The following is a 12,162-nucleotide window of genomic DNA, read 5'->3' as shown; positions in this document are numbered from 1 at the left end:
TGTGTGTGTGTGTGTGTGTGCGCGCGCGCGCGCACATGCAAAGCCACCATAACAATGTGTGGAAGTCAGAGGGCAGTTTACAGATGTTTCATTCTCTCCTTCCATTATGAGGGAGGATTGAACTCAGGTCACTGGGCTTGACTGAAAGGGTCTTTACCACCAGAAACATCTCGCCAGCCTCTTGCTGTGCTATCTAATAAGAAGAAGAAGATCAACCTTTCCTTGTAGTTTGGGGTTTATAGCAGTGCTGCCCAGACAGTACAAAGAGTTCCAATAACACACAATTCCCAGCCCGTGCATAGCCTCCTCAGTTATCAACATCCCCCAACAGATACATCATTATTACTCAGCTTCGTAGTTTATATTGGGACTGGTTCAGTTTTTTGTCATTGTTGTTAGTTTCAGTCGGGGTCGCCATCTTCCTTCCTCAGCCTTCTGAGTATTCGGATCATGTGTGTGCCACCATGCCTGGTTTTAATTAATTCTTGGTGCTTTGGCAACTATGTAATGATGTAGTCAGCCATGTGTCAGCCTGTGGAGTAGCATCACTACAGTAAAAATCCGCTGTTCGCCACTTCATAATCATCTTTCCGACTTTCATGCCTGGAAGCTGCTGATCTTTCTACTGTTTCTGTGGGTCTGCCCTTCCCCAAGTGCTAGGGAGTGAATCTTCTTAAACACTGTATTATGGTTAGGGATGCTCAAGTACTGGTCCATCAAGATTCATCATCTAGAAATACATTTGTTGTTTATCACATAGATGATCTTTTTTTCTGAGATGGGGTTTGCCTCCTGCCTCTGCCTCCCCAGTGCTGCGATTAAAGGCGTGTGCCACCAGTGCCTGGCCTTAGATGATCAATTTTTAAAAGAAGCACAAACCAGGTTATATCATCATTGATGGATTTGCTTCTACTGATAATAAGTCCAACATATTCACAGAGAGCTACATCAGCGTTCCCCTGCCACTCTGAAAGAGTTTTGGAGGAGGGCCCTTATGTCTTTTTGTTTGTTTGTTTCTTATTTTTTGTTATTTTAAGGAAAGTCAGATAACAAACTCATTATAAAACTTCTAAAATTAAAAAAATTAAGGAGTTTTAGTTAAAGACTGAGGATTAAGGTAAGGTTATGGTTTTAAATTATAATTTAATTAGACTCATTTTATTTTATTTTTTAAAACATTAAATATAATTTATATGTTACTTTCATTATTAATATATTGACATTAAAATACAGCTTCTAGACAGTGCCAACACGTTAGTGTAAAGTACAGTTAGTTGCAGATCTTCCACTAGGTCATTTCCAGCTAGTGTACCACCAGATGGTTAATGTCAGTAGTCACCATCACCCACGTTTTGAAGATTGAGCACTTTCCAGAGATCTACTTGTTCTAGATGTTAAAAGATTGAAAGCACAGACTCTCAGTTCTTGACCCTGGGACATCATACAGTGTTTTTCTTCATGGAATGGCCATATGGACCACTTACTCACAGGAAGGGTTCAGAAGACAGGGCAAAGGTTCGGAAGACAGGGCATATGTGAACCATTCCACAGTCTGTAATAGTTCATGCAAAGGACATTATTAGTGCTGCTCTTAGCTGGTTCACAGATTTGCCAGTTATGGGAATCAGACCTGGCTCAGCTCAGAGCTGACCACAAAAGGGAGTATGCAGTGCAAAGCTTGACAGACTTTTTCTGATACTGAATGTTTAAGGTTTTACCATCACTGTCTGAAACATGGGAGGCGCTTCTGTCCATAGAGAAAACAGTCATTGGATGACGCAAAAAACAACGGGCCTGGCTGTGTTCTGACAAGTCTCTGAACCAGCCTACTGGCCAGAATTTGCAGGTTCCTAGAATGGGAAACAGTTTAGCAATTCCTTGGAGTCTAAAGAGATGGCTCTTCATGTCCTATGGAGAATAGGAAGTCTTCCTCTAAGTATTTACTTCTGAACCTGCTATCTGCTCACAAGACTGATAGGGCTAGAGATACATTAACTAGGTGGTGGACTTCCAACCAAGAAGCAAGAGTAAACAACAGACGGGAAGGAATTTAAGTCAGCAGAAAGCTCCATTGCCTTAGTCTCCTTGGTATGAAAGCACATTGGTCTTTATAATACAGTACCTGGTCCTCAGACCTAAGGTCACTATCGATGAAGAAGATATTTGTAAAATTTAAAATACAGAGTTATGTGTTGTATCCCTTTAGAGATAAAATGGCGAAATAGTTCCTTGAAGAAGCAACTCTGTCCTTCATATGTTTTGTTATATTTCTATTCACTCACTCTATGTGTATCCATGGGTATGTGGAGATCAGAGGACAACTTGGTAGTTGGTTCTTTCCTTCCACCAGTGGTTCCTAAGGATCAAATGCAAGTCATCATGCTTTTCGGCAAGCACCTTTACCATGAGCCATCTTGCCTGCCCAACTCTGTTCTTTATATGATGAAGTTATAGTCGGGGGGTGGCGCCCGCCTTTAATCCCAGCACTTAGGAGGCAGAGGCAGGTGGATCTCTGTTAGTTAGAGGCGAGTCTAGTCTACAGAGCGAGTTCCAGGTCAGCCTGGAACCCTGTCTCAAAAATCAAAATGAAGCTGTGTGGTAGAAAGACAGAAACTTTTTTTTTCCCTCTGTGTTGCTTTGGAGGCTGTCCTAGAACTTGCTCTGTAGACCAGGCTGGCCTCGAACTAACAGAGATCCGCCTGCTTCTGCCTCCTAAGTGCTGGGATAAAAGGCGTGCGCCACCACCACCACCCAGCAGAAGACAGAAACTTTGAGGATTACAATGGAGAAGGTGTTGCCTGGTAGAAAAGTAGGCAAGTCATTCTCCAATCTCCTATGTGGACTGTTTCAAGTGACTCATTAATTTACCTACGTCACAGCCACCTGTGAAAATTAAGGTAGTGCATGTTTGTCTTTGAACTTCTTTCCTTGGTTGGCCTGGAGCTTACAGATCCGCCCCCCTCTGCTTGCTGGAACTGAGAAGTAAAGGCACATGCCTCCACACCCAGCTGGGTTAGGATTTTTCCTTTTCTTCAATCTTTTGTAAACATAAATTTATCTCTGCACACTTTGTAGAGATCTGTATTCCGGCGCCTGCTCTGACCTAGGTCGGTAGATCAACTTCGTCTGATGACAGCCCTTCTCACGTCATGTGATAGGTCTAAGTTAAGCCCTTTAAAGGCTCAGATCCTAGAGTGAGAATTTAATGACCTATAAATGAAAATAAACTCCCTTTGGTGTGTTAAAAAGGATGGAAAAGGAGGTGAGGATGTTTTAAATGAAATAAGAAAGCAAAACAAAATATTTTAAATCCCTTTAAGAATAATGATGTTGGAGTTTGGGTGGGTTTGTGTGTGTGTGTGTGTGTGTGTGTGTGTGTGTGTGTGTGTGTGTGTGCACGCGCGCGCTTTAATGGCCAGTCGCTAAGAGTCATGCTGTACTTTGTGCCAGGTCTTCCTACAGTCTAGTTGGTGGCCTTTACATGTGTTTTCCCATGGAAGAAACTGGAGTATTTGTATTGCCAGTAAATCACCCGAGAATAGCAATATTGTGATGTCATTGGAAACTGTATCTAAAGGGGGCTGTTTATCAATTAAACAGATCTTGCTAGGAGATGCAGCAAGGAAAGACTATAGTGCTGGGGAAGCTAGTCCTGCCTAATTAATGTGCACTGGTGGAACATGGGTTACAGAGTCAGCCTGATGTCCATCTACAGCCATAAAACAATGAAGACCCAAGTGTGTGTGTGTGTGTGTGTGTGTGTGTGTGTGTGTGTGTGTGTGTGTGTGTGTGTGTTAAGACAAGGTCTCTGTACGTAGCCCTGGTTGTCCTGGAACTCACTATGTAGAACAGGCTGGCCTCCAACTTACAGAGATTTGCCTGTCTCTGCTTCCCCAAAACAGGCATTAAAGCCCACGACAGCATCCCAGTGTTTTGTTTTGTCTTCAGTGAAGGCATGCTACTAAACATTCATCAGCTCTGCTTTTAACTATATCTCTCAAGTCACCTTCAAGGTCTATGTCATTCTCACTGAAGCGGGAGAAAAGAATGATTTGAGTGGTGGTGGGGAAGGAAATCTGATGTCAAAGAACATGGAAATATCTAGAACAACGACTGATAGAAATGCAAAAATCAAACAAATAGCTGGCCAAGTTGTGTAGGGGACTTCTACTTTAAGAAGATGACTGGGAGTGCTGCTCAGTGATAAAGTGCTTGACTAGCACGTATAAGGTCTTGGGTTCAATCCCCAAGACTGGGAAAAAAATGTAAATGCTGAAAATATGCATAGAGAAGGTTAATAAAACAAAGTTTGGGTGGTGGTAGGGAAGACCTCTTATTACCCAGCACCTAGGACACTACAGGAAGATCATGAATTCAAAACCATTACAATGCAATACTCATTTAAAAATAAATATATAATAATAAATAAATATATAATAAATACAGTTGAGACTTATGTACATATTTACATATAATAAAAACAAATAATATAAGTTGTTTGAGGCATGCATGGAACAGTAACAAAATCAGGCCAAAAATTACATCATGAAGCATAGCCCATCAAATCCCCCAAACACAAACCGTGCAACTTGATAAAATTAGAAACTGGGAACAATATGAAAACTAACCACCGGCTCAAGCCAATTCACCCACCTGCAATTCACAATCACACTTCCTATCAGCTCTGAAAGTATAGGAAGTAAAGGAAATTCAAAGCTATTTTAAGCAGTTATAACACCACCAAGGAAATATGCATTGAAATCTCCCATTTCTTTCTGTAAAAATAAATATTTTTTGGCAGTATTAGGGATTGAACCTATGATGCCAGGCTTGCTAGGTGAGTGCTCTATCACCCATTTTACTTTAAGCCATCATGTTGTCAAAAGTTCAATGACAGCATTGTGTTTGTAAAAATCGTATTAGAGGAAAAAAACAATTGATAATGGAAGAGGTTGTGGTTGTGTTCCTCTGTTTAAAATGGGAATGTTGTTTTGAGTCAGCAAATCGTGTCTCCACAATAACTCTAAAGACTGCTTGTGAGATAGTGCTGTCAGATACAATAGTGGAAATGATGAAAAATAACATGGAAATATAAGAAGATAAGTGGCTAGCAAAATTGCAAACCCACACAGGAAATTAATTATGACAAATCAGACTACAGGCAAAAGGATTTAAAAAAAAAGAGCCCAGATGAGCATGGCGGTGTAAACCATAATCCTAGAACCTGGGGTGGGGTGGGGCAGAAGGATCAGGAGTTCAAGCTGATTAAAGTCATGCTCTCCAACTGTATAGCGAGTTCGAATTTAGCCTAAGATACAGGAGACTGTGTCTTAAAAGGACAGGGGTAGGAGGAGGCTGGAACATATATCCCAAGATATGTATGTATGTATATGTATATTATATGTGTATATGTATGTATAAAAATTAATGAATTGTTTGTTTTGTTTGGGTTTAGTTTGTCATTGATGGTGGGGCTTTTTGGGGGGGGAAGGAAAGCAGGTAAAGAGTTTGTTAAGAGTTATTAAGGCCACGGATGGACAGACAGACAATAGAATGGTGGAGGGGACTGAGGAATATTCAGGCCCCAGCATTAGGGACAGACAGAATGGCAGGGGCTTTGTACCAGAGGTGGGGAGGTCTCTCCACATGCGGGTGAGGGTGATCTCACAGCACAAGCCTCTCTAGCCAGGCTCTCTGATTCCCTGGCAGGAGTAGGAAAGGGGGCAGGGAGCAGGATATATGGCCACCAATACTGTCTTTGATGTGAAAATCTCTTTCCCAGGTGGGAAACCTTGCCACCTGGAACTGTTTGCTTGAGATTCACAGACCACATCTTCCAGTATCAGCATCTGTGGGGTGGGAGAGGGTGCTGTAGGTATTCTGCCTACGCAACAGCTGGATTCGAACGCTACACCCCTACATTTCCAGATTGTTGTGTAGATAACTTTCCTGGAATAGGAGGTAGAAGAGGAGATCCAAGCAAGAGTTGCATCCACTCGGTCTAACTGCAAAGTTGAAATTGGACACTGTGGTATTAAGGTAGGGCCTCCGGTCTGGGGCACAGGCTGGTGTCTGCACTCATGTATCTGGAAGATGATAGTAGGTCCAAGCATTGTGCTGGACAAGATGATGGTGAGATGAATTAGCGTACAAATTAACAAAGGCCTAGCTATGAATCTGAAATCCAAACAGTTATTAAAAGAATACTAGCAGGTATGTCAGAAAGCCCATGAGAGTTTTGTGTGACTGGGCAGAGGTAAATGGAAGAGTTAATGATAAAAAGGAATCAGAGGAGGTTGTAGGGAAGGCATAGGGTTGCTGTAGACTTCCTTAAAATTAATCCTCTTAGTTTTGGAAGAAAGCAAGATACATCATATGCAGAGGAAAGTAATAGATTTGGCTATTTAATTGGCTAAAATAGACATCTTGGTTAGTTGGTCAAACTGGCATAACCATGGTTAACTGGGAAGAAGGAGTGTCTGATGAAGAGCTGCTCTCAGTCAGATTAGCCTTGATTGTCTTGATTAGTTGATTGATAGATGGAAGGATGTAGCCCAATGTGTAACGCCGCCTCTAGGCAAAAGGATTTAAGATACATAAGAAAGCACAGGGTGTGGTGGCTCACACCTTTAATCCAAGCACTAGGGAAGCAGAGGTGGGTGGATCTCTGTGAGTTTGAGGTCAGCCTGGTCTACAAAGCAAGTGAACAGCCAGGGTTGTTTTTTTTTGTTGTTGTTGTTGTTGTTGTTGTTGGTTTTTCGAGACAGGGTTTCTTCTGTGGCTTTGGAGGCTGTCCTGGAACTAGCTCTTGTAGACCAGGTTGGCCTCGAACTCACAGAGATCCGCCTGCCTCTGCCTCGCCAGGGTTGTTATATAGGGAAACCCCACCTACAAAAATAAAAGAAAACTAAACAGTACCCAAGTCAGTAGACAGACTTCCTCCGTAGTTTCTGCTCTGGGTTCCTACTCTTGACTTCCCTCAGGACTATTAACTGAAAGTGTAAACTGAAATAAATCCCTTCTTTCCCCCAAGCTGTTGTTGGTCATAATGTTTACCACATTAACAGGAAAGCAAACTAGGGACAATTGCTTAATGTAGCTTTGGCTTGTCACATTTTAACTCTCCTTGAGTTAATGGTTTTTGAGCCATGGTCACATATGGGTTAGATGAGCCTTGAGCTGAGTATGTAGCGTATCAAAGGTTGGCCTTAACTCGTAGGCCCCCTGTCTCTACCTCCCAAGTGTTGAGATGAAAGGTATGTGTCAGTACACTGACTGCTTTTGTGTTTAAAAACAGATAAAAGAACAGGAAATGTAAACATCCAACAGACTGCTATGGCGATACCAGCCTCCTTGGGATTAAAATGGATCAGGAGATCAGTCAAGAAGGACTTCGGCTTTATTTATGTTATCTGGTTTCAAGACCACTTGTGGCAATCACCACAGCTACCAGGAAGCCCACCTGTAGAAGGAACTATCTACCCTACTGCTAGGAAGCCAGGCTCCACCATGACAAAGATAGCCTCCCACCATGAGGCCGTTCTGTCACTGCAAAGAAAGTCTGTGGAGAAAAACCAGAAGTGAGCCACTTTGGCTCCCACAGCACCCTCTTTGTTCTCGGTTTGTCAAGCAGTTTGCCCTGGCCCTGGGTGAAGCTTATTTGGGTGTACCTGAGGTCCTAGCCGTCATGAAACCCAAAGTATTCATTTTCTTATGCCCTTGTCTCCTCCAGGACCTTGCAAACTTTCGGTAAAGTAGTTGGTATGCTCCTTTTATCCCTTTGCCTTTTATTAGTTGAAGTTGAAATTTTGTTCATGCAAACTTTTGTAATACCGAACGGAGAGGCTAGGATGAAAAAAACAAAAAAAAAGACTTCTAGCAGCCCAGGCTGGCTGTAAATCCCGTACATTCCAGCAGCTGCCTGCCAAAGAGAGGCTCAGGGCTGATTCTCATTAAGTTTTCCCTCTCATATGGGATAGATTTGGCTGAGTGAGGATTTCCTCAGACTCTGAGTCCTCTGTCTGTCTTTCCAGTAAGTCTGCTTAGAAAGTGCTGAGTCAGCAGGCAAAGACTGAGCACTGTTTTCTTCCTTCCTTTCTTTCTTTCTTTCTTTCTTTCTTTTTTCTTAAGGTCTAATGAAGTCAAAGTCCACTGGAAGGAGCTGTGACCTGTCCCTACAAACTAACATTGTGAACCAACTAACATTACAGTACTAACATTGTGTTTTTGACATGATTAACAGTCAGGTCACTGTCTCTTCTCAACAGTTTCTGAGAGATACTGATGGAAGCCCCTCTTTATTTAGTCAATTGGTTAATTAATCAATGAGACTTCACTCAATTCTAAGCAGTGCTTCTTGCTCAGCTTTCTCTTCATCCTCCAGGATACCTGTGCTCACAAGGATGCCTTGTGTCCCTTGGATTTTGTCCCTGAATGACTGTGCCTGGAAACCCAGGAAGAGAGGAAGGGAAAGGTCTCTTGGGGAAATTTCCAACCCGGTTTACTTTCATAACATTGTGAGTTTTTCTGATCTCCCCCCCCCCCCACCCACCCACAAAAAAAACTATAAAAACCAGCCAGATGGCTTTAAATGGTTTTGGTTTCCTTTAATTTAAATCATATTTTTATAAAGGCTTATACAGATTTAAAAAAAACTCATTTCAAATTTCCCTCTTCTCTAGTTTTCTACATTTGATATGACATAATATAATCTCCAAGAAAATGGGAATCTGAAGACCCTAAGTTTGTCACCTACAATTGTCACTGTTCTTCAACCAATTTCTAACCCTTGGTTTTCTTGAGAAAGCCCTTATCACAAACAACAAAATTTCTGAATACTATTGAAAGAACAAACAGACTGTGGACAAACAAATAATACCATTCTAGATAGACAGATCCAGGAAACCTAGTTTTTACACCAAACTCTGCCACCGGCAGCTCATATGACCTAACATGTGGTCCCTGACCTACTAAGGGTTCCCTGGAAGTTGAGAAGAATAAGCATTGATGTCCACCTCACAGGGCTGCTGAGGTGGGTGGCCATGAGTATTCACAACACCGAGCTTTCGTTTCTGGTGTTCATCTGCCTGGTTGTTCACTTTGAGACAGGGCCCCGTGTAGTGCAGTCAGGTCTTGAACTCACTTATGTAGTTAAGGATGACCTTGATCTTCCTGTCCTTCTGGCCCCACCTTAATTCTGGGATCACAAGCATGGTCACCATGGTACTGAAAACTGAACCCAGGGCTCCGTGAATGCTACTCAAGTAGCCTACGATCTAGGGCACATCACCCACCAGCTCTCTTAATTTAAAATCTTAGTACCATAAGGGATACTTTTTGAAGAAGTCATGATAAATATTTTTTAAAAATTAAACCTCTTAGCACATGAAAATCCACATAATTATTCTAGCCAATGTTTATTTGTATGTAACTGTTATAAACAAAATTGAATAAATAGAATTTAACCCCAAAGATTAATAATTCTTTTCTCTAGAGATATAGCATTTTAAAAATATTTATTTGGTAAGAGGTTTATAAAAGTGGGAAATTCTGAGGCTTTGGGTATTTTTGTCCTTTGCTTTATAATAACCCAGAATGTCCTAAGCATTTCTTTTTGGGTAACGAACAGAAAAAGTCTTGCATCTGCAGCTCCTGCTATGTAGCTGGTGGGGCCTACAGTTTCCACTGCCAGATTTCATGTTGTTTAATGTGAATCCACCTAGTCTGTATTACAACAGTTCTTCTGGGCCTTTCCTGTGATAAGAAAATTGTGTAAAATTTTTCTGTGACTGTGTTATTGAGAACTTGAAAAACAAACAAACAAAAAAATTTAGCAGGCGGTGGTATTGCAGGCCTTTCATCCCAGCACTCAGGAAGCAGATGCAGATGCAGAGGCAGAGGCAGAGGCGGGCAGATCTCTGTGAGTTTGAGGCCAGCCTGGACTAGTTTCATGAGAGCTAGGGCTGTTACACAGAGGAACCCTGACTGGAAAAAAAAAACCTTTTCTTTGTGAATCCATTGCTTTTATTTGTGTGAGTTCTCTCTCCATATCTATCTCCATATTTCCATATCTCTCTCCATATCTCACGTCAATATTCATTTTGCATGTGACTACTATTATTATGTATTATTATATATATTATTACATATAATGGTAAACTTATCCTTTTCTTCACTTAACATTTGGCTCGTTCATACACTGCAAGATAAATTTGATGATTAGCATTATGGGTAAGATTCTACCAGGCTGTTATGTTATCTAACAGTAGACCTAGGATTAGCACTTTTTTTTTCTTTTTTGAATAAGGCTGAAAATTATGGGGTATTTCTCACTTGGAATAATCTTAGGATAAATCGAATCTTTGTATAAATTCCCAGGAATCTAGTGGTTTGAAGATAATAATGGTGGTGTCAAAATCCTTTCCAGACCAATTTAGAAAGAGTTGAATCAATAAAAAAGCAAAACAAAACTACCCACTCTACAGAAATAAACATACCCCACCAGTGCTTAACCCGTTCCTTGAAAGGCATGTTTTAATTTTTTTTTGTTAGTAGAGTTAAACCATACATCATTGCTTTGATTTAATTCCTTTTTAGAGATAGCATGCCATTCTGCACTCAGTCTGGCACAGAACTCACTGCATAGCCTAAACTGAACTCATGGCAATTCTCCTGCCTCAACCTCCTAAGTGTGTTGGGGTTACAGGTGTCAACAGCATACATGGCCTTGAATTTTCTTGATTATCAAAAATGTTAAACAATTTCCACTTTAAATTTGTTATGATTCCTCGTAGAGTTTTTCTCTATCTCCCTTCATGTGTCTGAACTTTGTATTCACTTTCAACAATTTAAAATGAATTATTTTCACATAGATATAAAAATCTCTTTCAATCATCTCTATGGCAATTGTTTTCTTATTGTAAGTCCTGGTTATTAAACTTAAAAGATGAACTGTGTCTGTTTTTCTGGGGTTTATTGTTTTGTTTTGTTTGGTTTGGTTGGTTTTGTTCTGTTTTGTTTTGTTTTTCAATAAAGGGTTTCTCTGTGTAACTTTGGAGACTGTCCTGGAACTCGCTTTGTATACAAGGCTGGCCTCCAACTCAAAGAGATCCGCCTGTCTCTGTCTTCTGAGTGCTGGGATTAAAGGCATGCACCACCACCACCCAGCCCAAGTCTGTTTTCTTTTCTCTTTCTATCAGAGAAGAAACAGCTATTGCAGAAAGCTTAATTAAGCAAAATGCGCTTCTTACATAACTATACCAAGCAAGCCCCTGCTCCCAACACAAGAGGCATGTAAAAGGATTCTAGTCCTAAGTGGCTTTCTGTCTGCCCCCTCCCCCAGGAGCATTTTGTGACTTGCCAGAGAACCTGGGTTCTCTTTTCCCAGTATCCCAAATTTCCTCTCCTTTGTTCCTGAATGTTATTTCTTTCAAATCCAGCCCAGCCCTTCCTCAAAGGTCATTCTAGACAGATCTTCTAGAATGGGAAGAGGGGGCAGGATCCAAGCCACTCAACCTGTGGGGCACACTCTCTTTGGGGGCGTCCAATGACCCTGTCACCTAAGATCTTCAGAACTATCAGATATTTACATTTCGATTCATAACAGTAGCAAAAGTACAGTTATGAAATAGCAATGAAATTATTTTATTGTGGGGGTCACCACAATGTGAGGAACTGTACTAAAGGACCGCAGCATTAGGAAGGTTGAAAACCCCTGATTTAGAGAGATGATTGAAGTTACAAAAATAAACGTTAGGTTCAGGACACTGGGGTAAAACATATTCAAACTGGTACCCAAGGGTCTCTTCACTTTGTACATAAGCTCTCCTATGAGCCCTATCTAATCCATGCCAGCTCTCTGCAGTGGATCTGGAGACGGGTAAGAGACTGTATATAGGCTGCTCAAGACATAAAAATACTCTAGCTGCTCGCCACCCTCCCCTCACACCATCAGCCAGCAGCTAACCTTGGGATGTCACCGAGTCTTTCCTACTTGTAATTGCTTTTACTCGTCTTAGTATGGTCCTTTCCTGGAGCTACATGGCTTTTTGCCATTATAATAATTGCTTTGAAGTAATTTTGTGATCATTAAAATTGTAGAAGATGTTTTACAAATTTTAAAAAAAGACAAGAATTTAAGGGAGAGAGCTGAATATAGTTTTA

At 41.1% G+C, this 12,162-nt stretch overlaps 1 protein-coding gene across 1 annotated transcript in view; it reads left to right on the top strand.

Moving 5' to 3' along the window:
• The window catches only part of Sgk1 (serum/glucocorticoid regulated kinase 1), a 114,633-nt gene that overhangs the window by 41,201 nt on the left and 61,270 nt on the right, over window positions 1-12,162 (top strand). The gene's annotated exons all lie outside the window — the stretch shown is intronic.

Source organism: Mesocricetus auratus, unplaced genomic scaffold, assembly GCF_017639785.1.
Source record: "Mesocricetus auratus isolate SY011 unplaced genomic scaffold, BCM_Maur_2.0 Super-Scaffold_100018, whole genome shotgun sequence".
Taxonomy (NCBI): Eukaryota; Metazoa; Chordata; class Mammalia; order Rodentia; family Cricetidae; genus Mesocricetus; species Mesocricetus auratus.
The sequence above is the reverse complement of the archived record's forward strand: the minus strand, read 5'-3'. Positions and strand labels throughout refer to the sequence as shown.